We start from the raw sequence: 5840 nt of genomic DNA on the forward strand, positions 1-5840 counted from the left end.
GCCGGGAAGCGGCCTTTAAAGGTCCGTGGAGCAGGTCCCCACAAGTTTCATCGAAAGATTGATGATCTAATCCATGCTAAGCTTAGTTTATTCTACTGCATGTATGTTTTGGCAGAAACAAAGAACAGATTGTAAGGAAACTTAGTTTTAATCACGTGTGTTCCTGTACTGTCGCGCAGGCCAGTGAGTGACATCATGTGATAAGTGTAGTAAAACACACAGTTCATGCTGGCTACATCAGCGTATCACTCAAATTTGTAATCAGTATAAGATGCTCTTCTAGTAGTGGCTTGAGGTGGGTTAGTAAGAATAACCATAGCTCTAGCATCTTACCAACATAGGTGGCAGTTAACGAGGTGATATGCCGAAGGAAAAAATAGTCTGAGCATCGTCCAAGAACTTGATTAGTAAAGTATAAAGCTACTTTTTGGACATGTGGTGCCACCTGGTGCCATTAACAGTATTCAAACAAAATTGTGTAGGTGTGCTTTGGCTGCGCCACTAGTTCAGCAGTGATAATCCTTTGTACTGGGCTAGAAATTTTCACAGGCTAACAATGTTGTACCTTGACAATATCATTATTGGAGGCAGTAAATGAAAAGATTTTATTTTGAACTAACACGACAACACACGAGTTTTCCAAAATATTCTGATAACTGTTCCATAGCAGGATGTTCATCTGCCTTGGTGTATGGAACCATGACGGGCAATTGGAGCTGAAAACATAGCTGTTAAAGGCATTCCTGCATGAAAAGAGCAATTGATGTTCTGTACCTTTTTCTTTCTTTGATTCGGTTCTTGAAGTCTGAAAACATTTTTCCTTTTTATTGTAGCATACCGTGCAGAATAAAATGCTTCTTTACAAATGTGGTGTAGGCCAGATTCACCCCAAAAATCAACTAAGTGCAGATCATAGGATTTCCTTTTTTATTGCCTCGAATGTGTAAGAAAAAAAAAGGGGCAATGAAAAAAAAAAGGGCAGCCATTCTAATAAAGTGTGAGGGAACACTGATTATGATGTGTGATAGGATTTCCTTTTGCTCATATACATACGATCCGATATTCATGTCTTTTCATTTTTCTTTCTCGATGCTGAAAGTAAGGTTTCTTCCCCTTAAACGGCCTTGAAAATAAATTTGTGTTCCAAAATGCAGTATTTTTCTTGTCACCTGCTCTAATTTTATATTTTACTGCTCCAAAACAGGTTTTCCTGCTCCAAAAATTCTTGCATATCCTAAATCAGCTGTTGTACCCCTGTGAATGGGCATGTCCTTAAATTTCATCCAGCCCAGCGATATTAATCAGTGTATCATATTTCCTAGTGTTGCCTTAGTTTTGCTTATTAGTGGAAATTATGCAAATATTCTGTACAGTTATCGAGGTCTTAAGAAGGCTTCTCGTGTGAAAAAAATTGGGTACTGTAATTTTTAGCTCATAGGGTGTTGGGAGTTTTTGGTTTTCTGTTTTATAAATTTTCTATTGTCATTTTTATTGTGCTGTAGCTGTGCTATATACATGAATAGTATATTAATCTGTGGCACTGTTTGTTTGCACCCACAAATTTCCGTTTAACCAATCCTGTATGAATTCATTATAGCCAAATTTGCTGCTTGCCTGTAAACCTTGACATGTTTCATTGAGGGCTGACAGTCATGAAATGTGAATGGAGCAATAACTATTGTCTGATGGCAATGCCTTTATATGCAGGGAAATATCGTGGAGCATCTTAAAGGGAGTCGTATATGCTATATCAGAAAATGACCTCCACTTTAGCATTCAAGAAAAACAATCTGGTCTCCAACTGGAATCGAACCACTATCCCTCCGATCTCTAGCCAAGCCTTCTAAATATTAGTCTGCATCGCAGTTGTGAGAAACAATTCTTGTTTAACGACGAGCCTGCTATCTCATTCAGGATGTGCCAGTGTGGCTCGACGAAGGATATATGAGGATGTGTGCTCAGACACTTTCCATGGATGCTGTAGCTAGCAGACTTGTGATGTATGCTAAGTGAACTTCCTTCTGCAAACAATGGCTGGTCCCAGCAAGCATCGGGAACGATTGACAAGTGGTAGTCACGGATTCCTCAATCTCCGGCAATGAGGGAGAACCAACCACAAAGGCTTCAGAATTTATGAACAAATCAGCGGTACGAAGCTTTTATATGCTTAAAAGCTACCAGAGCCACTGGTTCTTGTACGCCACTGTTACAGGTTGGCAGACCAGCTTTGCCTCTTGGCAACTAAATGTATTATGAGGTTTGTCATCTGCTTTACTCCGACAAGGGGTTAGAGACCTCAACTGCTTAACCCAACGTTGTAAGATCAGTAACAGCTGCAGTTTCCACTTTTTGATGGAGACGAAGAGTAGTGCATCCCTGTAATACGAGGTGTCGGTGCACTTAAAGAATTCACGGAGTTGAAATCTCGAGCCTTTTTGTACAGCGTGTCTCATTGCCTGGGTCGCTTGTAGATGTCAAACTTCGTAAACCCAGTAATGAATAATTACTGTCTTCATCTTAAACTGTTAGTCCCTTTTCAATCCTACTAATCTTTCAAGGACACCAATGCGCCATAAATTACAATTCTTGAAAATTTAAAGTGCATGTGCTTTTGATTTTGGTACTGGGAGTTTGTTCATTTGGGGTAATTCATTCTGGGCTTATGTTACAGGCACCTGAAGAAGCATCGTCAAGACAGTTTGTACAAGCCAGTAATGGAAGAACCTTTTGAAACATCTGCCAGTGTTCCTGATACCATTTATTTCGACTTTAAAGTTTTGTATTGTGTGAAATATGGAGGATGTGTGTCCTAATGTATTTCATAGCACATTCAAATCTTCATGCTGTAGAAACTTCAATATTTTTTATGGAAATTCTTGGCAAAAAAATTAAGCTGGTGAATTGGCTGTTCCTTTAATGCCAAATGCATTTTCTGTAAAATCTGTGACCTTGCTTCATGTGCTTCATTACCTCTGATTTGAGCAGCTGGCTTTCTTTAAGTAGCATCTTTTGTGTCTCATGTAGTTTTCTTCCATTGTGTATGACTTCTCACTTGTGTTTTTTTTGACATGTCAAATTTTGTATTGTGCTGCCTACACATTTGGTATTTCGACTGAGTACAGTCGTGCCCCGTTAATATGGATGACCCGAATTATGGACAGTTTTTCTGGGGACGAAACTTTTTCAATGTATTTATGCCTCGTTAATATGGAAGCTCGTTGTCTGGACAATGGACAGGGGAAGAATGCATGTGCCCCACTTGGACCCATGTATTTTTGTCTCGTTAATATGGACAGTGCTTGAAAAAAGCAGAGGAGTCCAAACGCAAGTTAAAGAAGGGCGCGCCGCCTGCGAACCTACGCGACAGCCGATATGGCGGGATGCTTGAACGAGCCCTGTGGGGTTGGAAACCAAAGCTGGCATGTCACCGTTTTAGGAAGGGGGGGGGGGGGGGGGCAAGAGCGGAGAGGAGCGTACACAGCAAACCAAGGGTCAGCGTAAGAAAGATCCCGAAAGGTGGGAACCAGGAGATTTCGGGGGTGCAGCAAAAGTGTCGCTGCAGTCGGGAAAACAGCAACATGTAGTTACAATAAATTCTGCTGAACGTGAACAGAGAGGCCGGTAAATGCGTAAGAAAGAAATGACAGGAAGAAAGACAAGTGCCTACAGTGGCGGTGGGAACTAAAGTTTTCTTTCCCAAAGCGCAATGTGTGTTCCATGAAGCCGTTAACACACTCATAAAGTAGAGCGACAAAAGAAAGGCGACGTACGAACACGCAACCGGGACCGGGCGTCCCGTCCTGGACGCACTTCCCTCTCATGCTCCTGGTTTTCGTCCCTGTTGCGCTGTTGAACCGCCACATTTTGCACACTAGGCGGCTTCGCTTTGAGTCAACGATGCGGCCTTGACAAGGTCTGAGCTCTTCGTAGTCGGCTAGCCGTCGTTCTAAACTGTGCTTCAGCTTGCGGTGTTTGTTTTATAGGAACACATAAAAACGGCGCCAAGAAGATGGCATATTCGATAACCCTCTGCATAGCAGCTTGCCAACTTGACTCCCTTGCTTCTTTACAGAAACAGTACAAGGCAAAAAAAGAAAGAATCAGAAGAACGGAAAGGCAGAAAGGTTAACTAGGCAAAAAGTGCAGAACATAAGGAGCCTGTAACCCTTGAGTCTGGCTTTTGGCCTGGCGGGAGTTAAACGCAAAAGAACAGAGCTGAACGAAGGCACGAATAAATCTGTGAATACAAGCGGCAAAAGCCATCTCAGTCAATCTAAGCCGCGAGGGACTAGTATCGACAGCTCAGCTGTTTTCTCGCCTCAGAAGAATCTCAAGCAGCTACTTAGCGGCTACTTTGCTCAGTGACGAGGCCATTTTGGAAGTGGCGGTGAATAGAGAATCAGACGCTGATTCATCGACCAGTGAGGAGTTCGTGCTCTGAAGTTCGACCAACACAAAGCCCACCATCACGGGTGTCATGGTACGCGAGTCTCTTCAAACTGCACAACAATTTTTCGAAGACAACAATGACAAGGATAATGCACTTAAAATTGCCGTTCTGTGAAATTTTGAGTCCAGTGCGCACCATTATGTACAAAAGCAGTCGTTAATTACAATTCTTTTTTTTCTCGATAAACTTCTTTTTGTTTTTATTCATGACTCGTTATTATGGATGACTCGCTTTATGGACAGTTTTGGTCGGAAGCCAAAGTGTCCATATTAACGAGGCACGACTGTACATCTTTTATATATCTATATTTGATGTCACTGGATTTTCTGCCTCCAATATGGCTATGCCAATTTCAAGCCAACTATGCCTGCAAACCTCTGACTTTGTCATGAGCTCTCTGGTAAAACGTAGCTTTCTACACCGTTCCATGCAGCAGTTTGCATTAGTGATATGGTTTACTCTTTCTTCAAGCAACTACGTACAAAATCCTCGACATATTACACTGGAGGCAGTACAGATTTCATAAGAAGATGCCCGTTTAGCACCTTGGATAATTCCATAATTACCGGCAATTCAATAATCAACAGTGATTGGATATTTTCATTACATCTGTACAATGTTGCTGTTGGCTTACCCAGTTCCTTCCGAAAAATTTACTTCCCATTTTCAGGATATTGAACCTTAAAGCGATGGGAGTGTGGGAGAATTATGATGTAGTCTAATACTTTAAGGTAGAAAACATATCACTTTTTTTTTGTCTTCTTGGGACTCCTAAACTTAGTTTTGGTTCAAGGGCCCGATTGTCGTGAAGCCGTGGTTGCCGTAAATGCATGAGCCAAGGTGCACATTTTTTTTTTTATTTCAAATAAGTTTTACTCAGGCTATTTGTGGTGATGACCAAACATTGGCACGTCTGCAGGAAAACCAGTGTTTAAAATTTTGCCGAAAGTGGAGTCACTTGTATGGTTAACCGGTTGACTCCAATGCTGTACATTTTTGTGCGGAGGTTGTGGCCCTAGTACCAAGGGAACTAATATGATATGCAGTAGTTGACTCGAAATGTTCGGTTTTTCATGATGCAGGTTTTGTCACTGCACATTACAGCCGTTGTCTACCTTCAGGGGAAAGTTCACGTGTGCACCAGCAGCCTGCGCCACACTGCAGAGCAAGCCCTCAAGGTGACATGGAAAATATGCAAGATGAAGACACAGGCCACCAGAAAAATTTGCTGGGTGAAGATACAGGTCACCAGCAAAATGTGCAGGGTGAAGACACAGACCACCAGCAAAATTTGCAGGGTGAAGACACCGGCCACCAGCAAAACCAGTGCAGTCTCTGTAACAAAACCTTTTCACGGAAGAGTGGCCTGTATTTGCACCTTCGTGTCCAC

This window comes from Amblyomma maculatum, chromosome 11 (assembly GCF_055883805.1).
Source record: "Amblyomma maculatum isolate TAMU_Amacu chromosome 11, ASM5588380v1, whole genome shotgun sequence".
Lineage (NCBI taxonomy): Eukaryota > Metazoa > Arthropoda > Arachnida > Ixodida > Ixodidae > Amblyomma > Amblyomma maculatum.